Source organism: Pipistrellus hanaki, assembly GCF_964339955.1.
Source record: "Pipistrellus hanaki genome assembly, chromosome: 3".
In the NCBI taxonomy this organism is placed as follows: domain Eukaryota; kingdom Metazoa; phylum Chordata; class Mammalia; order Chiroptera; family Vespertilionidae; genus Pipistrellus; species Pipistrellus hanaki.
In genome coordinates, this window is record NC_140505.1 from 174767583 (window position 1) to 174791964 (window position 24382).

The following is a 24382-nucleotide window of genomic DNA, read 5'->3' on the forward strand; positions in this document are numbered from 1 at the left end:
TCCTGGTCTACCCTCAGGCCACTGCGAGTGTCCACCCGGGAACCGAGCTGCTTGGAATTCTCCGCGTAAGAGAAGCCACAGCAACGCTTACCACAGGGACTGGCGGCGCCACCCCCAGCGACTGGCGTTCCAGTTGTTCTCAGAGGGAGGATGGTCGGCCCCCAGGAGACTTGGAGGAACAGGGTTAAGACTGGGGAGTCACATTTTGATATGGTTCCAATACCCCTCATCCCTGCCCCAGATGTAGATATTTACTTCGAAATGAAGCCAGTTAAATGAAGCAAATCTGACCTTAAATGACCAAACTCCTCTTCCTCTTTAAAAAACAACAACAACCCAATGGGTTTCCTTGCTATAAACAAATAAAAATAACGTGTGGCTTCCATTTTGCTTAATACCATAACATTTGAATGGACACATCTAGCAACCCACGCATTTCAGTTGTTTGGTGTTTTAACATTTCACCCAGAAGTGTGAGTTTCCCCTTAGTCTGAGATAATAATCCACAGACTTTCACAGAGGATAACCCAACATCTGAAAACAAGGCAACAGTCCCCAAAGAGTCTGTGGGGGGGGGGGGAGGGGGGGAAAGTTTGGAATGAAAGTACTTTAAGTAAAAGTATTTAAGGAAAGGTATAATATGATGAACGCCAAACAGAAGAATTCCATGATGTAATACAAATTCATCTAAGACTGTTGGTCTTAAGCCAACTAGAATGATATACTTAAGAGAAATGCTTTGAGCTTCTTACAGGAAGAAGTACTTTTATATTTAAGAATATTAAAGTAAAAGATCTTTCTTATCTCAATGTTAGCTTATCTTAGTATTCTACATTCCATAGAGGATTACTCAATAGCACCCAAAGAGTCTGTGAAAAAAATAGGTTGGAATGAAGGTACTTTAAGTAAAAGTACTTAAGGAAATGTATAATGCGATGAACTCCAAACAGTATTAATAACCCATTGTTTAGGGTGCTTTTACTTTCTAAACTTTAAGAGTATTCAGTAAGTCCTCCCTTAATGTGTGGCTAGTTCTTGGAACTGCAGTGAAGGGACCTTAGCAACCCTTTTCCCATAGGCTAATTGATATAAACCAGGGGTCCTCAAACTTTTTAAAGTGGGGGCCAGATCACGGTCCCTCAGAGAGCTGGAGGGCCGGACTATATGAACTACTAATTCCTACTGTAACACCTCGGCTGCGCTCACCGCCCCAAAAACCTGGCGGGCCAGATCAGACTCCTCTGCGGGCCGCATGTGGCCCGCGGGCCATAGTTTGAAGACCCCTGAATAAACAGCAGTTTAATTCCTAAGGCATCTTATCAACATTACAACAAAAGGGCATTATTTGAGGACCTGATATATATTCAATGCCTTAAAACCAACTAAAGCAAAAATTTTGATCAATGGCAAAACACCAGGCACTAAAATAGAAGTGTGAACCAATTCTTGTATAGTAGGTAACCTTTCCTGAGCACCTAAGGTGTGTCAGGCATCTGTGAATTATTTAATTCTCACAGTTCTATGAGGTAGGTTTTATTTTTATCCTCACTTTTCAGATGAACAAAAAAGCTTAGATCTGCATTTAGTGCTTATGGGACAACGTTCACTTCCTTAAACAAGGAACACTAAATGCGCACCGTTTTGTCCACCCCTCATATCATTGTCTGCTTTTGTGAAGTTCAGGTTAGCAGTGTTCTCTGAAGCCACCTGCTAGCAAGGGGCAGGACCAGGGCATAAACACAGGCCTGTCAGGCTCTACAATATGAGCCTTTAACCATACACAAGCTATCAGTATTTCTCATTCGCATGAGGACTTCATGAAGCTTTTTGATTTTATATCTTACATGTTTAGAAAGAGAAACAAGATTGGACATGATCTGTCTTCTAGCCTGGAGCATGATTGGATATCTCTGGGTTGTTGGTTCTTGTGTGTGATCAGAGATGAGTTTGGAAGTCAGGCCATTTAGTTTTACTTCTCACTTTGCAATTTAAATGTATGTGACTTGAGGCAGAATAGGTGTTTTCTTGCGTTCCCAATCCCACGAATGACTGAAAGACACTGCTCTCTTCTGGATATTGTTCTCTGGTGACAAATATTGGGTTACTTCAGAGAGATGTCATTTGTTGGGACTGAACTATAGGCTCCCTGGAAAGGAGGGGTGCTATCATTTTTGTATGGTGTCAGGTCCTGCCCACTCTAGAGTCATTTGGGGTCTACAGTCATTTGTGTCTATACAAATGGAAACCTAGGCATTTGTGGTTGCCTAGTGAAAATTCCTTGAGGGAGCCAGGATGGAAAGTCTCTGTCCATGGTGGCTGTTACTTATTCTTCAATTCAGCATAATCAACTCACACATTAAATACTGAATACTGCCCACGTTGTCCTGTGCCCAAAAAGGTTGCCAGTTCGAGTCCCATTTATGGCACATAACTGACTTTTGGGTTTGAGCCCCGATTGGGGCATGTATGGAAGGCAACTGTTCCATGCTTTTCTCACGTTGGTTTCTCTCCCTTCCTCTCTCTCTAAGCATGTCCTCAGGTGAGGATTAAAAAATTTACTACAGTCTTAGAAATTAACTTCAGTACAGCACTAACAAAATTTGGCAATAACCTAAAGGTATGAGAGTTAAAACACAAAGGTCTTATCAGTGTAATCTTCTACTGGTTGAAGTAAAACATTAAATAGTTCACAGAAGAATTCTATGATGTAATATAAATTCATCTAAGACTGTTGGTCTTAAGCCAACTAGAATTATGTACTTAAGAGAACTGCTTTGAGAGTCTTAGAAGAAGAAATACTTTTATATTTAAGAACATCAATCTTACTTATCTCCATGTTAGCTTATCTCAGTATTCTACATTTGAGCATTTTTAAGCAAAGAAAATATTTTTAAAATACCACTAAAAAGCAGGCACGGCACATATCTACTTACTAGGATAGAAGTGGTCTCTGCCTTTAGGGTTATGATGGCTCGAAATATCTCACAGCAGTTAACCACGTCCAGCGAGGTAGTTTCAGATATAAATAGGATTGAACGGTGATAAGGAAATAAAAGAGGAAAAAATTTTGACCTTATATTAAAGCTCTGATCACTTAGAGTCGATCTTAGAGAGTACATGTTTTAGATTGTGCATCTGTGTATGTAAATGAGTGCATATTTGCTAGAAAAAGCTACCCTATAATTCTTAATACCATGTTAGTGATTTTAAAAAGTAGTGATATAAAAATACTTCTTTCCATTATGCCAAGATTTATTGAATGCCTATGAGTTCAAACACTGATCTGGGTACCAAGGGAGAGGAAGGTAGATTAGAGATAAACTCTTGCTTTGGAAAAGTCTTTCTCTGGGTAGCTTCAGTTTATCCTATGGATTTTAAGTAACATTTATTTACTCCAGTAAAGTTTTTATACATTCCTCACCCTGCACTGGCCTCAGTAACTCTGCTTCTTCTAATACAGTATTTATTACATTTTTTGGGTAATTTATTGTTTAGTTATGGAACTACCAAAATGACTGAATGAGATCAGGGACCCTGTTTATGTAATGCTCCATTCATGTTCAGCTTCTGACTCCCAATAGGCATTAAGTAAACATATACTGAACAAGTGAATGAAAGCTCTCCAAACAGAAACCTGCAGAAAGCAGACAGAATATAAATCTAGAGCTCAGGTGAGGGCAAGAGATACAGATTTGCGACCAGTTTTTTCCTTGTAGTTGGAAGGTTTGGGAGTGAACTGTCATCAACTAGAAGAGGTTTGAGGTCAGAACCCTGGACAGCGCACACCCCACCAATTTTACAGTGAGGTCAGAACTCTGGACAGCGCTCACATTTCCAATTTTACCCTGTGGGATGGATGATATCTGGCCCACTGGTTAGGATAGAACAGTGTGGGAAAAAACCATCGCCAAATAAATCTTTTCAATCACGTGAACAAGTTTCTAATGAGCAGGTATTTCATAACTAAACTATTGCAGACATAGGTGCACTCTGAATGTGAATTTCTGTTCATGATATTAAGGAATTTTACATTCCAATAATATAGAAAGCAGGGCTTTGAATTTTGAAAAATAAAAAATGTTGTATGTGTAGTTAGAAGGAATAGGACACAAGCGAGGGAGAAAGAGAGTTTGTGTAATGGTGCAGCAACAGAAGTAAGATACTCCGTAAGAGTTAGGTATCAAGAAAGGCTCTGAGTGGTGAACAGGCTTGTGTGGCTATTGGTGTATATCCGCCTTAGAAAAATATGGTTTTCTATATTCAGGGCTTGGCTGTCATTAATGAGATAAGTAAGGCATAGGCCAGCTTCCAACATTTACAGATTTCTATTATTTTTTAAAAATTGTATGATCATGCTTTTGCTGTGGGAAAATGTCCTTATTTGAATAGCAAATTTAAAACAACTCATCAAGTGCCTATTAACCATGAGCATATTTACAGATCTAACTACCAAACTAACACAATCCCGAGTGAGCAGAAGGGACATTCACTTTTTCCTGAAGGCAAGCAGGCTTGGAATCCAGGGGGAATGAATGTAAACACCAAAGCCCATCTGGCCCAGTCTTCTGAATTGAGACCTAGAGACTTCTTTTAGATGTTCACTGTCTTCAAGTCCTGAGCCACATTCAGCCCCAGTGAGCCAGAGTGAAGACATTTGCTGGCAGCTTTTGCTTACAACCAGCTTCTGAGAATCCATGTTAGCTTCATAGCACAGGTGTTAAGTACCTCGTCCTTCTAACACCTTTAAACAACGGAGCAGCGTGCTCAACACTCCCAGCAGCTTTTAAGGTTAGCCATGAGAGGAGAAGGCTCAGTATCTGAGCACCTGTTTCACTCCATGCCCATCCATTCCAGATGTCCCAGGTTGGCCTTCTTTGAAAAAGCTAGGCCATGAGATCTGATTTGAGTTTGGAAAATATGGTCTCTAGCATTTTAAGGACTCCTACTTTGAGTCTTCAAGGAGGTAGTAAAATGTATAGAAAACCTGGGCTCATGCCTGACTCTATCAGTTACTAACTGTAGACCCCAAGTCAGTTGCTTAACCTTGCTTCACCCCATTCTGCATCAGTAAAATAGGGATGATTGTTCCTTAATGATTGAATGGGTGCACCCATGTAAAAATATTCTTAATACCTGGAGCACAATAATTATTCAACAAGAGAATTAAATGCACCCTAGTTTTAATTTATAAGTTGTTAGAAACAATAGGCTACACCATCTTATCAACTGAATTAAATGACTAAGTTTCTTCCCATAGTACCTTCTAGTGTGCTTGTCAGCTGTGTAAGTGAGGAAAGGCCCATGTACCCTGGAATTCAAAGTCATATTTTATGGTATAGATTCATAAAAAGGTATATATATATATATTTCCTCCACAGAATTTTGTGGAGGACAAGATAGCCTATCATTTGATTGGGATTATGTACACATATCATTATATGAATTCTCCAGCAATACACATCAAGGGTGTTGAAAATGCCAGAGGGAAAAAGGGAGAATTACCTAATAAATGTTAAAAATAATTTTGAGTTGGAATAATTGAACCTTAAGATAGGAGGGTGTGGTTGATAGCCACTGTTTTGCTCCTGCTCAACACCCAGGTCCTCTATTTCTGTTAGCAATAATCTGATTTTTTTCATTGGGAACATACCTCTCCAGCCCTCTGCCATGAAATCCTAGAAAATTCTAGAACATCTGACTAGGGAGTGGACCTGTGATCCACTGGCCAATGAGAGCTTTCCATTGCTCAGTCACAGTGGTTCATCCAGGGAGGGTGAGGGCCAGAACTCTGTTGGAAATGTTGGGAAAAAGAAGCTCTGTCTTCACTGAGGTTTCTGAGTTACCAGAGTGCTGAGCTTAATGTCTGGGACTGCCTAGGGCTGTCCTGTGTGGATGGTCTCCAAGGGTGAAGGCAGTGCAGAGGAAGCAGAGCAGAGACATATAGAGAAGCTGAGAGATTCCAATGATAGCTTTAAAATATATATATATATATATATATATATATATATATATATATATATATATATATATATATATATATTGATTTCAGAGAGGGAGAGAAAGAGAAACATCAATGATGAGAGAGAATCATTGATCTGCTGACTCCTACAAGCCCCACACTGGGGACCAAGCTTGTAATCTGGCATGTCCCTGACTGGAAATCAAACCATGACCTTCGGTAGATGCTCAATCACTGAGTCATGCCAGCTAGCTCCAGTGATAGTTTTTGAGGCTCTGTATTCAGGCCTGCCTGAAATGATTGCATGTTGCCTCATTGACAAAATATATTTAAATACTATCTCAATTAATCCCAAAACAACAACTTAAAGGTTGGTATTTCCAATATGGTTCCTGTTTTATGGGCAAGGAAACTGAGTCTCTGAGATGTTCACAGACTTGCTCAAAGTCACACAACTAGTAAGTAGCAGAACTACTGCTGGAATTCCAAATTCCTAACTCCAAGTTTCATGTCTTTTCCGATGACCGCAGCTCCTGTCCTGGGCAAGCTGCTGTGAAGCAGGGCTTTGTCAAACTGTGAGAACAGCATTGCTCTCAAACATACCCTCCCTGGCAGAGCAATGCCCAGCCTGACACTTGGTGGTAGTGCCTGCTCTCACCCTCAATGGCTCATAAGAGAAAGACCCCAGGAAAAAAGAGGAATGTAGGCTCCCTGGAGTTTCTGGCAGGGGTAGAGGGTGGGACAGGGGATGGGATGCTCCTCAAGAACTTCTAGCCCATTCCCTTTGTGTGGAACTCTAGGGAGATGGCTATAGTGCGATGCTGTGGAAATCCTGCTAGTTCTACACACTGTCAGGACCTAGCATAGGATGAAATGACTCCCTGAGTAGAAATAAAGTAGAAAGCCACATTAACTCTTTCAGGCCATTTGGTTATTTAATAAATTACTACTTTTCTCTAAATGGGTCCCGAGGGGGGTCTAGATTGTGAGAATATTCTAATTTGTGTTTTCTCCCCTTTCTCTCAGCTGCTTTGTCTAATTATGATGTAGACCAAGAAGCTGTGTAATAACTGCTATATTCTGAATCACTAGAAGCTCTTATAGAGATGAAAAGTGCCCCTGCAATCCTTACCATTGTGGTTCAATTGTTTGGAGCATTGTATGGTGCATTCAAAGGTTATAGGGTCAGGGAACATACCTAGATTGCTGGTTCGGGGTGTGGATAGGAGGCAACCGATCATGTTGATCTCCCTCTCCCTCTCCCTCTCCCTCTCCCTCTCCCTCTCCCTCTCCCTCTCCCTCTCCCTTTCCCTCTCCTTCTCCCTCTCCCTCTTTCCCTCCCTTTCCCTCTCCCTCTTCATCTCCCTCTCCTTCTCCTTTTCTCTCTCCCTCTCCCTCTCCTTCTCCTTATCTCTCTCATTCACTCTCATTCTCCCTTCCTCTCCCTCTAAAGTCAATAAAAACATATCCTTGGGTGAGAATTTTTAAAAAGCGCCCCTGCAGATCTGTTTTATTGAAATGTGTGGACTCAAGTCTATGTGTAAGGTGTGAGGGGCTTGGAGCTGCAGCCCCGCACCCATAGGACCAAAGACTGACCCAAAGCACTGGGAGATCCCTGGTTTACAAGTTATGAGTTAATGGAAGATGTGTGATGGAGAACCCCATGTTCCTGGGGGCCTGGAGTGGCAGGTGGGGGGAGCAGATGTGGTGGGAAGTTCCAGGATAGTAGTTCCTTTCTCTTAGAAGAGAGGATCTACAATTCTGATCTGAGAAGGACTCAGGGTCTCTGCTATGGCATACTGTTTCATGGGAGATTTCTGGGAAGGGCAAGGATATTCCCTCAAAATGCTGTGTTTACCGATCACTCAGAATGCATGAACACGGACAGCTGAAGGAGCAGGGAACATTTTTTCCTCCCTGGGGTGAAAACAAAAGTGTGAGAAGTTTCCTTTGCTCTTGCAAATCTGGGGTTACTAAGTTAACGCCCAATAGAGTGTCCAGGGAGTGTGATCACCGTGATTGCAGCAACAAGCTTCACCCTTATGAAGCATTTGCAAATTCATTGTTGATCTGGGCTGGCTTCATGGACATGTGACCAGAGCTCTCCCACAGGGTCTGGCTCTCAGAAGGGCCTCATACTTGGTTCAATGCTCTGCAGCTGCAGACTTGTACATCTAAATAATTGGAAGTTTGAATTTGTATCTGATGGGACTACAGAGCATGTGCTGGAGCTTTGACCCTCAGCTCCCTTAGGGTCCTGCTTTCCTGGGAGGAGGTTTTAGCTGTTTACTCCCTATCTCCTGCTGCCCAGGGCCCTGCCTGCACCCCCACCCTGGGCTTTCCCCACAACCACTGCTGCCCTTTGCCTGGGGTAGCAATAAGGTGGCATTGACAGGGTCAGAGTGGGCTGCCCTTCCTTCAGCCCTTGCCCTTCTTCCTCTGCTAGTGGTGGTGATGGGTCTTGGCATGGAGGGCCACCACCCTGTGGCTTTGGGGGCAACAGCCATTCTTTCCCTAAACTGTAACTCATGGCGTGTTTGATGGGCAACATGGTGGGTGACTCTGCAACAGTCTCTCACTCACAGCACATTTTGGCTTGTGAGACTTGTCTGCTGTAGGTTGGGGTGGTGGGTCTATTGACTTCCCTGCCCCTGGCCAGATCCCACATTTTTCATTTTGTACTGGATCCTACAAACGGCCCTGTCGTCGACACTCAAGCAACCTCAACAAGACAAAAGCGTCATGACTATTACATCTTCTGCTGTTATTGCTCCTGCTAATGGAGACCACCACTACCTTCTCAGTAACTTGCACTAGAGTAAGCTCTTAGCAATGCCATCCTATTCAGTCATCACAACCACTATACAAGACAGGGCTTGTCCATGGGTAGTTCCCTAACTTCTTTGAGTTTGTTTCTCATCCATGAAGCTGGCACAATAATGCTCTCACAAGGACATTGTGAGAATTAAGATGGTGTGTGTATAGAAGAATAAAGGAATTTTATTCACCTGCATTTCTCTAGCACTGTGTTTGTTTGGAAGAAATATTTTGATAAGCTGCATGAGGATCCCCCTCAGCCTCCCTCATACTCAAGTAACTCAAGAAGGTAGATTAACTTAAAGCTTAGGGGGAAAGAGAACACAAGTGTCCAACTGCTTCTCAGAGGATAGAAATACTGAATGGGGCTTTAAACAAATTATCAGTGTTGGGTGTATGCTATAAACCTCCACCTCCACATCTTCACAAAATCTTTGTTAAAGATGAAATAAATGTGATTAGATTAATGGGGGGAGGGAAGTCTCTAAGAGGTATTGAGGTTCTCATTCATGTTGGCACATACTAAAGGAGGCAGCATGGGTGAACACATGTGCCAGAATATGAGTTTAGAGTTGATGCTGGGCTACAACATTATTCTTTGATGGTTTCCTCTGAGTGATCTCATTTTTTGTTCAGGTCAGGTATTTTGAGGGATGTGACAGCAGCTATGTACATTTTGTTTAGTTCATATTTTCCCACAAGCCTCACCACTAGGCTCTGCACACAGTGGATACTCAAATGTAGAGGGCTGACCAATGTGAGTAGTAACTACTAAGGAAAGAAAACAGATATGACTTTGTATAATCATTTCAATGTATAGTCGTATTTTGCATAATCATTTCAATGACTCTTTGACATAGGTATTAGTCTATCCAGTTTACAACTGAGGCTCAGAGAGGCCAAGATACTTGCCTGGGGTTATATAACTACTAATGACAAAGCAGAGATACAAATCTATGCCCATTACTTAATGCCTCCTTGATCAATGAAACTTTACTCCACTATCTAGAGTTTCAGTGTCATATAAACCAAGCATTACTCATACATGTATAATCTAAAACCCCACTGAAATCAGAGGAATAAGACAAATCGATTTTAAAAACATTCCTAGAGAATAAAACATTTTCTTTTTAAATGGGTGGAGAAAGAGCAAGAGCATAAGGAAAACATAGCATAACTCAGTCATCTCTTTAATAATTGTAGGAAAGTACCAATATTAGTCATTGTACTATAATGAAACCAATGGGGAAAAATGAGTCTGGAAGATGCAACCTATTGTGCAAGAAAAGGCTGACTCAAATGTGTCTAAAAGCATAGTTCTCCCTTCAGCCAAGTCAAGTCCAAAGGAGCGCATGAATAATTGGCTGCAGCTACCCTTTAAGCCAGTGCCAACTCTCTCTGCTCAGGTTGATACATCTCCAAACCTCAGGGAGTCAGGAATCAGCTGCCAGCAACCAATGGGCTTCTGAGCATTCATAACCAGACCAGGTGCTGATCCATCAAGCTAATTAGCAGCCTGTGGGCCACAGTTAGCTGTGAAGGTAGAGGTTTTTAACTCTTTTCTTGATAGACTCTGTACCTATCTGTGCTTTGTGATCAGTATTCTATCAGAAAAAAACTTTACACCCACCTCAAGAAAAAAAAAAGCATTTAGAATTCAAAGGAGGGAGGCTAAATGGAAATGTAGGCTTGCTTTAAATAAGAGAGACTGAGAAATCAAAGTGAATTTGGACACACCCATATAGTGTACACATAGTGCTTTTTCCCATTCTATGTATCTTTGTTTTACTTAGCATATCATCAGCACAGAATGGACATCCAAAAATAATAAACAAAAGGAAGAAATAGAACAGAATTACAAAAGAACAAGAGATTTGGCTTGTTGGCACCTCAGATGCATTTAACCATCAGGATCCAAAAAAGAGCAGAAGAAACAGAATTGGCTTTGATGGGAAATACAGAGAACATGTTGAGAGTTCAGGAAAGTGGAAAACTCACTTTAATTAGGAGATGGAAGACATCAGAAACAGTGTTATTGCAAATTACCAGGCTTAAAAACCAACGTGTAAATCAGCAGAAGGAAGCATCCAGTGGATCTTAATAAATTTGCAGAAACTTGTTTGAAATAGTGCGATTAAAGTCAGTTCAAATGTGGTGATCAAACAGTAAAATCGAATCAACAATCACCGAAGCCAACACCATTCCAAATGTCTTCCTGGAGATAAGAGAAGCATTCCGCAGCCCATTTCCCCAATATTCCCGACTTTAGTGTGGCTTGGTTTTTCATGGATCCAGTAATCTCCAGTGGAACAGTGCCAGTACGTGATGTGGAGATATATCACAAAGAGGCATTCTAGCCCTTGAAAAAGCCAAATCTGGAAATCAGGGAGGATGGGAAGGCAGAATCCTGGCAGACGTCTTAAAGCGCAGAGGTAACATTTATGGAGATGTCTGCACGAGCTCCTTCTCAACATATGGAGGATTGAGGAAGGGCTATGGGATTTCAGTGACACCCCGTCACCACCATCTGGAGATGAGAACCCCGCAGTACATTTTCTTTTATCTGTGATATCTTACTGATGAACTTTATATTAATGACAAGATCCTAGCCAGAGTCTCCCTTGGACTGCGAACGGCAAAAACTGCTTACTGCTTGATTCTGGGGTTAGAAAACAGACTTATGGCTCTGTGAGGAACAGCTGTCATTGTATTTGTAGAACCAAAGAATCAAGATGCTGACACTGATTAATATTCCAGAGTCTTTAGGGACCAGCTAGAGGAGCTTGGGATGTACTGGCTAGCATGTAAACTGGACTGCCCCAAGAAACAATGCTACATGTTGAGATTATGAGTTCAAATATTCCCACAAATATTTAGAGTGAGGAAAAAAAGAGTATTTCCTTAGGAGGAGCAGGTGCATGGGTTGGATTACTTTTGCTGTAAGAAATGAATGCACTACCCCGGACTAGAATCAATTTCAGGACTGCAGTACTTTAAACGGAAGAGAAGAGTTTATCCAGGGTCAGGGAGACATTGGATTCCTGCCAAATGATAATTCTCCATAATGCTTCCTCCAGTCTTATGTGTGTGAATAGAGGAGGTCACAAGTCTATTTATTCTATGGCCTCCAGGAATATTGGTTCTGGTTACTGTCCTAGAAAAGCAACTCCCCTACTTCCTATCTACCCCCACAAACAGTGGTTTGGTTAGAGCTACCTCTTAATTTCTTCCTGCCTAAGTCATTTCTTACTAGCTAAGGAAGAAAGAGGCATATGCTCCCGACTTTTTCTTCCTCTCTAGCCTCAACTCTGGCTTCTCTTCCCTTGAATCCTTTGATGCACCTGCAAGGATGCCATGACTCAGTGCCTTTGCCTGTGGGACTCTCTTGACCTTGAACATCCTTCCACCAGTTCACTGCCTGGAACACTGTTCCTCCTTTATGCGTTACCTCCTCTTGAGAGCTTTCCCTGATCACAACAGCAAACATGTAACACTTAATTGGTACCAGGTACACGTCGAGCCCTATAAAGTTGGCACCATTTTAACATCCATGTTAGAGATATGGAAACTCAAAGGCAGCAAGGTTAAGAAATGTATTCAAGGTTACAGGTAAGGGGCTGAAATTATGAACGGAGGCGGCAAGGCTCCAGAATGTCTGTTCTTCACCACTGCTCTCAGCACAGTGATCCCTACAGCTTGCCATGGCAGCCTGAGCACACATGAGGTGCCTGGCACGGTGGTTGTGTTTCCTCCCCTCCCCTCTTTCTGTGCTAGCGCCAATGAATCATTCACCATTCAGCCCAAGCATCGCTTTATTTTTTCCTTAACCCTTCCTGCTCTTACTCCCCAAGCCTGGGTGTGGTGGATCCTCCACTGCTCACGTGCTGGAGCCCAGCACCATGTGTCTGTTTACCTCTCTGTCTCCCCCATCAATCCATCCAGGGATGGTAACCCACACAGGGCCTGGAACATAGAACTGTTGCTAACACATATTTGTCTGCTGGATGAAGGACATCTTTATTTTTCAACTCTGGTGTCCAGGGTTTGCAAGCACATTAAGAACAAAAGGGATTCTATCACAAATCTTAGGAGAATAATGACAAATGCTTAACTCCAGTTGAGAAAGAAACAAGACTTTTTATAGCTCAGGGGATCAACATTACATGATTTGAGCTTAATTTTTCCTCACGGCTCAGATTTGTAGAACTGTAGACTGGAAGGGCCCTTGGAGATCATTTAGTGCAGGCATTACAAACTGGTGGCTTTGAGATACGTTTTATTTGACATATTATTGTTCGTTTCTATTTTTGTTAGGACACCAAGAAGGAGGACATTTATTCTTTATTTCTCCACTCTCTGTACCATATCCCATCATAAAATACCACTTCACTTATTTATATCATCTTCCTGGCCCTTTAAGGCATTTGATATGACATATCAGACTTTAGTCCAGCCATTTTTTTGGCCCTTTTTGACAGCCAAACTCTTCAAGTCTGTACCTATGGTCCTCAATTATCTCATGAACTCATTCCAAGCAGGTGTGTTCATTCCACCCTCTACTGATGTGTCCAAGTGACCAATGACCTCCATCTTGCGAAGTCCAGTCCCCAGTTTGACCTGAGATCCTCCTCCTTTGATTTTTAGAACCATACTCTCCTGGTTTTACTCTCACTTCTCTGGCCTCTCCTTCTCTTTCTCCTTTGCTGATTTCTCCTCATATGCTTGATCTCTAAATATCGGATGCCTCAAGGTGCAGCCTTGGTCTGTTTCCTTTCCCAACCTACTCTCATTCCCTTGGTGATCTTATACAGGCTCATGGCCTTATACTGTTAACGTACTGGCACTTCCTCAGTGGGAATCATGGTTGTCTAATGAGTCTGTGCAACTTAAAAACAAACTCAAAGAAACTCTTGAATTCCACCCCCAAATCTACTCTTCTTAGAGCACTTAAGGGTGTAATCATTTTACCAGTTTCTCAGATCAAAATCCATGAGGCTATTTCTCCTTGCCCCTCTCTATTATTTGCCACATCTGAATCCTTGGCAATCAATGCCCCCAGCTCTTTCAGATCAAAAGCCAAAGAAAGTCTTTGTTTTGATGTGTAGGAGCCTTGATGTTCTACCGCCATCTTTATTCCTATTCCTACCTTAATTTAATTGTCCACTTTTCCTACCATTACCTCCCTTACTGACCAGCTGCAGCTACATTGGCCTCCCTGATGTTCATTGAACACTCTGAGCTGCCTTCACCTGCAGGTCTTCACACTTTTTTTGTTTCCTCTGCCCGGAACATGCCCAGTCCAACCTTCTCCCATTCCTCAGGTTTCTCTATAGGTTGTGTCCTCACTCCCTTTATGACTACAGAAATAAGCCTTCTTATTGAGCCTTTCCTGGACCCATTCTATTTAAAATGGACTCCCTGACCCCAGGATTCTTTGTCCTCAAATCCCTTCTGTTTTACTTTTCTCTAAAGCATTTTATCACATTTTAACATGCTGTATAATTTACAATTTACCTATTTTGTTTGTCTTTCCATACTAGAATGTAAGCTCAATGAGGGCAGGCATTTTGTCTTTCTCACTGCATGTCCTCATCAACAGAATAGTAATCAGGACTTGAATGAATTCAATTGTGTGACCCCCCTCAACCCAATTCATATCTTGAAGTCCCAACCCCTGGTACTTCCAACTGTGACCTTTGGAAAGAGGGTCATTTCAGATGTAGTTATTTAAGACGAGTTGGAGTAGAGTATGCCACTAATCCAATATGATTGGTATCCTTGTAAAAAGAATGCTATGTGAAGAGAAAGACACAAGCATAGAAGGAAGACAATGTCAAGAGTCACAGGGAGAAGTTGGCCATCTCTAAGTCAAGGAGAGAGGTCTTGAGCAGACCCTCCCCTCTCAGCCCTCATAAGGAATTTATTTTCCTAACACCTTGACTTTGGACTTCTAGCCTCCAGAGCTGTGAGACAATAGATTTCTGGTTTTAAAGCACTCCCAGTTGGTGGTACTTTGTTATGGCAGCCCTGGCAAACTAATATAGTCTTTAAACAAATACTCAAGAAAATATATGGATAAATAAATTAAGTTTTCCAATGAAACAACCAAAGCCCAGCAAGGATAAGTAACTTAAGTAAGAAACATATAGGGGTGAACCAGCAGGACCAACACTCAGCTTCCCTACTTTCCCATCGAGCTCTTGGCTACCACCTCATGAGGCAACCTAAGTCTGTCTGGCACACACTGAACAGTACTGTGCTGCAGGCAAAGGAGATCTCTAGAGCGGTCTCACCAGGTCTCAGGTCTCCTATTTTCTGCTTTCCTACTTAACACCCCCTCTCCTGGCTGGACAAGGATTGATGTGTTTGCTAAGTGGTCTGCTCTCCTCTCAGAGGAAAGCCCTGCGTGTGACTCTTCTGTTACCCAGGAAGTAACAGAAGTTATAGTCATAATATAGAGGGGGAAATGATTCACTGCTGAGCCACTGAGCCAGGGGGAGCAATCCAAGGTCTCGAGTAGACAATCAGCTAAGAGAAGTCACGATGATGTCACAGCGGAACATACAACTGCCTCAGTGGGCTGATCCAGAAGAACATCACAATTAAGTCAGCCTGCTGCTGAGCACTCCTCCACATCTGGGAAGAACAGCTCTCCCTGCTGGCAGCCACATTCAAGGAAAGGCAATAAGAGGTGGTGGGAGGCAGCAATCTAGCCAACACATTCCAAGGAAGAAATGATTCCAAAAGCAAATGAACATCAGTCACAGAGAAACATTCTGAAAGAAATCAAACATGTTTGGGCACTTCCCAAACAGGCTGGGGAACAGTGTTTTCTTTTTTAGAATAGAATTATGGTGTGACATCAGGCATGAAAAATTGATGAGGGCCATCAGGGGTAATAATTAAAATATTTAACAAAATGTCGACAGCATAGGCCATCAAGTGCTAGCAAAGCCTCATCAGGACCTGGTTGTTGAGCATATTCTTTGGTGAAACTCACTCAGCTAGAATAGCTGAGACACTCTTAACCTCTGTAACCCTTGGTCTAGTTTCTTTGGAGGGTGAGATACCACTTTCTAATTCTCAGTATTTTTAGGAAGATTAAGAAAGCATGTTTATGCCAAAACTGGTTTGGCTCAGTGGTAGAGCGTCGGTCTGCAGACTGAAAGGTCCCGGGTTCGATTCCGGTCAAGGGCATGTACGTTGATTGCGGGCACATCCCCAGTAGGGGGTGTGCAGGAGGCGGCTGGTCGATGTTTCTCTCTCATCAACGTTTCTGGCTTTCTCTATCTCTTTCTTCCTCTCTGTAAAAAATCAATAATGTATATATAAAAGCATGTTTGTGACTGCTATATACATATCAGTCCCTCAACAATATGTTATTATGTATGGGCAAATGCTAATTTACTTAATCTTTACAACAACCTTAAGATTCAGCAATTGTTATCACTATTTTACAGATGGAGAAACTGATGTACAGAGAAGTAAAGCAACTTTCTTGTCACACTGCTAACAAGTGGCAAGAGTGAGTCTTTTGAATAGGTAGTCTGGAACTCCAGACTCAATCTGCTCAGCCCCATTTACCTGGAGAGAGAGAGAGAGAGAGAGAGAGAGAGAGAGAGAGAGAGAAACAAAACAAACTCCCTCCTCCCAAACAGTCAAATTAATATAAAGGCAAGATCAAATTTTGGGACTCCTTAAAAAAAAAAGTATCAGCTGAACCACTCTAAGCATTCAGGGTTGAAGAGTTATTTATCGCAGTTAATGAATCTCATGATAACATAAATGTCTTACAGCTTTGAGCTAAGTGAGTAGCTCTTGTCTAGGGACCACTTAGTGAAGCTAATCTGCATGAACAAAGGAGGAATGGGATTTGGGAGAATGAGGAAGGGAGGAGGGGAAGAATGAGCTTTTGTTGAGTAGCTACCTCATGCCAGGCATCATACTACATGCTTGACACTCATTATTTCCATGTGTAGCAACTCAGTCATTCAACACACAGGCATCATAATAGGTGCTGGGGTTACCAAATTAAACACATCATGGTCCCTGCCCTTCTACATAAATGAAGAAAGAAAACAAGCAGAACAGCTACTTGAGTTCATTGTGCTAATACTTTGATGTGAGCATACACAGCCAGTGGAGCTATGGGAGTCAAGCCAAGATGGTACCAACAGTCTAAAACGACTCTCCTGGGAGAGGACAGCTGTGTTCTGAACAAAGGGATGCTACCACTGCTCCTCATTGCTGCCCACCTGCTCTCTTCCCAGAGAAGGGGGTAAATGGGCCTGATGAATTGATGAATTGGAATAAGTCATCAATAACCTACTCTGACACATACAAAGAGTCAGAAACCCTCAACTCTTTACCTGGGTCTGGACTGATTTACAATGGGACAAACAGACTGTACTTCCTGAATGCCAGCGCCCACTTTCCAATTGATGTCTTTCAAGAGACATCAAATTAGATGTCTTAAAAAAACATTTTTCCATTTGGGAACATTTTTTTTCTTTTACTGTTTAGCTTGTACTAATTGTATAGAAGCTGATTGGTACAATCATTAGTTGGCTATATTTCTACAAGTGTGCACATATGAGTGCATATAACAATCAGCAATGTCCACAGGGGAGTAGAAAACAGGGGAACATTCTAAAGAATGACAACACTCTAGACTTTCCATTTCAACAATGGAAAACTTCAGGAATTGGGAAAAGCCCAGTAACCCAACACCCAACTCTCTTTAAAGTAAATGTATGAGTTTGCTAGGGCTGATGTGACAAAGAACCAAGAGCTGAATGACTAAAGCAACAGAAATTTATTGTCTCACATTTCCAGCTAAAGCAACAGAAATTTATTGTCTTACATTTCCGGAGGCTACAAATCCAAGAGAAGATACATAATCAGGATCGGTTCCTTTGAGAGATGTGAGAGAAAATCTATTCTGGTGGTTTGCTGGCCCTCTTTGGCATTCCTTGGTTCATAGAAGCATGACCTTGATTTGTTTATGTGAACTTATGTTTACTCTTTGGAATATGTAATCCACTTTGTAACCAAGTAAAAAATCATGAATTAATACTTCAAGAGGATTTGTAACATTTCACCATCCACTGGACCATGTTTTCCCCAATATTGCATTAACAAGAAATATCTTGCTTGATTCTCCATGGTAAGCTGGGAAATATGCCAGGGAGAAAACTCCTTGTTTAGAAGTCTGTCAAAAATCTCTTTTTGCCAATCATTTGTCTTTTCTGGGAGCAGAGATAAGATGCTTCTTAGAAGAATCTTTAAGGCAGTGGGATTTGAACTTTTAAAAATTATTTATATGGGAGTGCTCTTTTTCCCCCCAAACAAATTACACAGAAATTCCCATATTTATGGTTAGGTCAGGGTAGAGGTCATGAACATCCTTTCTTAGGGTTTCCTGTGACTTAGAGGAGGTTGTGCCCAAGGGATATCTGCAGAACCCTGGGGCTCCCTGGAACACAGTTTGAGAACCACCGTGTTAAGAGCTTGGTCTAGAGAGGAATGAAAAAGCAGGTCTTCCACACTCTACCTTCTATCATAAAATAAGAATCATAGGAGGTGATATTAAGGGAGAGAAAGGGAACAGTATTGGTACACAGGTCCTGTGATTCACCTGGAAAGCCTAGCAATGATGTCTGATGGCTTACAAGTAGGTTTCTTCTCTATTAGGTTGAAAGGGTTTAGTTTTAGTGATTTAGGACATATATATCAGCTTCTCTAGGGACTACTGACTGATCCAAGTTGTATGTGGAAGTACCTGTTTTTACTTCCACAGCCACCAGTAGCTGCACTGATATTGCACCTGTATTATAATGGACAGTTTTGCTTACTAGTTGGATCCTCCAGTAAAACTCACTGAGGATGGGAGCCATGTCTTTTTTATTTTTACATCTCCAGTCTAGTAGCTGGGTAATAACAACAATTATTAATCAATTAATAATGACTAATATTTAATAAATTATTAACAAGCCATCATTTTAAAAGCAACTGGCATCTTTGAGCACAGTGTCAGACTGTTCTAGGTAATTCATATGTGCTATTTTATTTAATTCTCAAATGACTCAAAGAAGTAGTTTCCGTCACCAGTGTCCCATTTCACAGATGAGACAACCGTGGCACAGAGAGGTGGAGTCAGTTGCCCCTTAGTTCATGCAGCTAGGGGGAGGAGCTGGATTTTAAACCCAGGAAGCCCCCCCCCCCACTATATTACATAATATTATTCAATAATGCTTTGTGAGGTCTCTCGAGTGCCAAACACAGTTCTAAGCACTGAGGATACTTGGTCAAAAACAAGTCCTTGTTTTTGTGAAGTGTACGTAGTGAGCTACTCTCTAAATATGTGCAAATAATAGGTATTAAATGAGTGAATTCAAAGATTATATATATTAAAATTCTTTATTGTTTAAAGTCTTCTTTTCCCCCCATTCACCTCTCATCGGCCACTCCAACCCCTGAGCACATGCCCTCACCTCCCTAGTGTCTGTGTCCATTGGTTATGCTTATATGCATGCATATAAGTCCTTTGGTTGATCTCTTACCTTCCCCCCTTCCCTTGCCTTCCCTCTGAAGTTTGACTGTCTGTTCCATGCTACTCTGTCTCTGGATCTATTTTTGCTCATCAATTTATGTTCATTATATTCTACAAATGAGTGAGATCATATGATATTTATCTTTCTCTTACTGGTTTATTTCGCTTAGCATAATGCTCACCATGTTGATTCATGCTGTTGTGAATGCTAAGAGTTATTTTTTATAACAGTGTAGTATTCTATTGTGTAGACCATAGGCCATCAATTACCCCAAATACTGAGATAATATAGTTCCTGCCCTCAACAACTGTACAGTGATGGGGGAGGCCAGGCATGATTCTTCTATGAGAGTGGATAAAAGGAGTACTCTGACATCTCTTTTTTTTTTTGAATTTTTATATCAATTTTTATTTATTTTTATTTTTATTTTTTTAATAAATTTTTATTGTTCATATTATTACAAGTGTTCCTTTCCCCCCCTTCCCACCCCACCCTCTGCCCTTTCCCCACTCCCCATTGTCCTCATCCATAGATGCACAGTTTATGTTCAGTCTCTTCCCACATTCCCCTCTCCCCTTTTCCCCAAGAATCATCAGTTCACTCCCCTTCCATACCTCTGATTCTATTATATTCAACAGTTAATATTGTTCATCAGATTTTTTTTTTTTAATTTCCTTGGTTTTTAGATTCACTTGTTGATAGTTACGTATTTGTTGTTCATAATTTTTATCTTTGTTTACTTTCTCTTCTGAAAGAACCCCCTTCAGCAATTCATATAATTCTGGTTTGGTGGTGATGAACTCCTTTAGCTTTTTTTTATTAGTGAAGCTCTTTATCTGACCTTCGATTCTGAGTGATAGCTTTGCTGGGTAGAGTATTTTTGGCTGTAGGTTCTTGCTATTCATCACCTTGAATATTTCTTGCCATTCCCTTCTGGCCTGCATGGTTTCTGTTGAGAAATCAGCTGACAATCGTATAGGTGCTCCTTTATAGGTAACCACCTGCTTAGCTCTTGCTGCTTTTAATATTCTCTCTTTGTCCTTTGCTCTTGGAATCTTAATTATGATTTGTCTTGGTGTGGTCCTCTTTGGATTCCTCTTATTTGGAGTTCTGTGTGCTTCCTGGACTTGTAAGTCCAATTCTTTCCCCAGGTGGGGGAAGTTTTCTGTCACTATTTCTTTCAGTATGTTTTCGATATCTTGCTCTCTCTCATCTTCTGGGACCCCCATGATTCTGATGTTGGATCGTTTGAAGTTGTCCCAGAGGTTTCTTACATTGTCTTCAATTTTCTGGATTCTCTTGCCTTCTAGCTTCTGCAGAGGAGTGTCTTCTGGCTCTTTATGTTCCAAATCTTTGACTTGATTCTTGCGATCTTCTATTCTGTTTTTAGGACTCTGTATAATATTTTTTATTTCAGACAATGTATTCTTTATTTCTTGTTGATCCCTTTTCATATCCTCATAGGTCTCATTTATTTTATCGGCCTTTTCTAGGAGCCTCTTGAAAAACCTTATAAGTGTGTTTTTGAACTCTATATCCAGTCGCTTTTAGTCCTCCATTTCTTTCGTTTGTGATCTGTTTGGTTTAGGCATTTTCGCAGGCAGCTTTCCTGATGGGGCGGGGTTTCAGGGTGGAGCCTACAGCCTTGGCTTCCGTCAGCCCCACCCTATGTGACTGCTGAGACTCAGGGTCCTTCAGTACTTGTTGCGAGCGCCTCTGAGAGAAAGGTGCCCTCGATTTTCGCCTGCTACCAAACAGTGTAAGCTCTCCCGCAATGGGCCCGAAACTGGGGTTCAGTTCAGTTGGAAGTGGAGTTGGAGGTGGCGTTCACAGCAGTCTGGAGTCTGTCTCCTTCCCGCCAGGGCAGTCCTACGGCACAGCCGGCCGTCCCTTCTCTGCGCGCTGTGTGCGCGCCTCTGGGACCTCCTTTCGCCGCTTCCCCGGGTACCGCCTTACAGCCCAGCTCCCTCTGGATGAGCCTGGGTCCCCGGGGTCTGGCCTAGAACGGGGGTTCAGAGCAGTTGGGGGCCCAGCACAGTCGGAGTGTTTATCTCCTTCCCGCTAGGGAACGCCAGCCAGGCACTCGGCCTCCCTCCTCTCCGGCTCCGTCCTCTCCGCGCACGCGCCGCGTGTCTCTGTACCTTGGGCTTTTACAGCTCCTCCGCGCTTCCTTCTGGTTTTCTCCTTGCTTCTCGTTGTAGAATTTCCAGTCAGTTGACTTTCCTGTAGTTCTGGGTAATGTCCATTTTATATTTTAGTTGTATTTTATTGAAATTGTTGCGTGCGGCTGTGGCTAGGTGCCTACCCGAGCAGCCATTTTGGATTCCCTGACATCTCTTGAATACATTCCATGATGTTCCTCTTCACCTTTGCCACTGTTTTCCCACCTGAAAGCCATCTCAATAGTCATAGGAATATGTTATAGTGTCCCTTCAAGTAGTTCGGTCTGTTTCTCATAGACTCTGCTAATTATTGCTGTTCTAACAAGGTTCTAGAGCAAATGTTTGATGTTTGGGGCCTTTTCATTACACAAGGAATATCACCCGCCTCCCATACTACCGTGTTTCCCCGAAAATAAGACATCTTCCGAAAATAAGACCTAGCGCATGGAAAGATAAGACATCCCCTGAAAATAAGACCTAGCACAATTTTGGGAGAAAAAATTAATATAAGACACTGTCTTATTTTCGGGGAAACAGGGTAGCAAGCCCACCCTCCGACACAAAAAGCAGGGAGGTGGGGGTGACTCAAAAGGCTACCAGGAAGCCATTGCTGTGCACTGTTTGCCTGCTTTGGTTGAGTCTATTTAATTTGGAAATTAATTGAAAGTGATTATTAATGAAAAGTATTTCCATATATAAAGGTGATAACTATAAGGATTAATCTGAAGGGATTTTTTTTTTACGTAGAATAATTTTGTTATTTATTTTTTTGAAAAATTTTTTTGATTATGGTATCACATAGTTGTCTTCATCCCCCCATTCCCATCCCAAACCCCTCCCCACACATGTCCCCACTCCCCTGTTGTCCATGGCCACTGGTTAGGCTTATATGCATGCATACAAGTCCTTTGGTTGATCTCTTCCCCTTACCCCCACCCTCCCCTACTTTCTATCTGAGGTTTGAGAGTCTGATGAAGGGATTTTTTTTTTTTGACATTGAGTATAAAACATTTCTTTCACTGAGCTTAAAGTCCTGGATTTTAAGAAATTCCAGTCTGAACCAAATTTCTCTAATTTTCAGAATGGATCTTAAAGAGAGAGCAAAAAATATTTTGTTCTGATAACCTCAGCAAATGCGAGGGTCGCCTGCTCTGGCAATCTTTTTTTTTTTTTATTATTATTTCAGGATATGGACAAGGAAACAGTGATGTAGTTAGTGCCTTTATTTTGCACACTCAGAATCATTCTGCAATGTCTTGGTGCTGGAGCATCTACCCTCAAGTGGCCGCTCTACTGGGGAACTATAGTTCTGGTTATTTAGAATGTCTGCAATTTTATTTCATGATGTTAACATTTAATAACATCAGACCCCGAGAGATACCCTTGTGCAACTTTAAAATATACACACATTGCTCCCCCCTTTTTAATAAAAAAATAACTTTAACCTTTTATTCCTCCAGCACTCTGAATGTAATGGAATCTATATGCATTTTAGTGAGGATTTTTTGATCCCTGGTTCATCACTCATACTCACTGCAGGCTTTCCTTTGCAACATAAATTCCTGCTCCCTGTACATCGATTCTAATGACTTTGTTGGAAAGGTAACTATGTCATTGCATTAAAAAAAAGGAATTAGCCCAGATAGTGTGGTGGGTGTTGACCCAGGAACCAAGAGATCATGGTTCCATTCCCAGTCAGGGCGCATACCCAGGTTGCGGGTTTGATCCCTGGTGGGGTATGTGCAGGGGGCAGCTAATCAATGATATTTCTATCTCATTGATGTTTCTATTTCTATATCCCTCTCCTTTCCTCTCTTTCTCTAAAAATAAATAAAAAACATATTAAAAAATAAATGAATGAATATAACTCTCTCTTGAGATCTTCACATGAGTGTTGCATGCACAATTCTGATTTATTTGTGGGCTTTTGTGTGAAGATGACATTTTCTTACAAATACCTGGAAAACCATGGTGGGTCTCATTGTGCCTAATAGTGGATTCCCTGAGCATTCCCTCCTCAGAATCGAAGGGGAACTTCAATACAAGAAGATGACCAACTGATGAAGGAAGAGAAGCTTTGGTTTGCCTGCTATAAACCAATTTGAGTCTAAACCCAACATTTCTGAAAGATTTAGCTTCCAATGTGTTTTGGTCTGTAATTCACAGACAAATGCAAAAAAGAAAATTCTGCTTGAATAGAGTAGGCACACTTTCATGCAGAGTGCATATGTAGGAATCCCTTTTTGGGTAACTGATAAGATGGTCCCCGATCCCTTCCTCACTGCTCTGAGGCACCAGGGGAGAAGTGGGACTTTGTATTGGCATCAAGAGGAAGCAGAACCCGGTAGGGATACCACTGAGTCCCTACACAATAGCTGCTGCTCATTTTTCATCTTCCCTGCTTTTATCAGAGCCGTTTATTTCCTTTTAATGCCTCCCTTCTCCTTGTCCTTTATCTGCTCTTAATATCTCTGGGGGGACACTAAAGGAGACATTTACTTCTGCATTCATTAAAAATGGTTCCATGCTTTGACTTCTTGTTCTATTCCTACTTGGAGTGCAAGTAAGACGCAAACGTGGAAGCAAGTGGAGGGCTGGACACAGTGGCCCCCAGACTCCGATGCTGCTGTTTACACTGAACTCTCCCCGCTGCTCAGGACTGGAGGAGAGAGGCAATGGTGCGCTTGCTCCTTAAAGCATGGACTCCCCTGCCCACAAAGGCCTGCAATGTAATTCCAAGATTAAATGCACCAATATCCCTTCCACATTGCTATTTCCACGCATTACTGAACAGCGAACTTCCAGGGTCTAAAACAAGTGGCATTTTTCATTGTCATGTATTTTTCTGCTCAATAAGATAGATAACACAGGCTTTTAAGTATAACTTTCTC

At 41.8% G+C, this 24382-nt stretch overlaps 1 protein-coding gene across 19 annotated transcripts in view; it reads right to left on the reverse strand.

Moving 5' to 3' along the window:
- Positions 1 to 24382, reverse strand: part of ANKS1B (ankyrin repeat and sterile alpha motif domain containing 1B) — a 774190-nt gene that overhangs the window by 135244 nt on the left and 614564 nt on the right. The gene's annotated exons all lie outside the window — the stretch shown is intronic.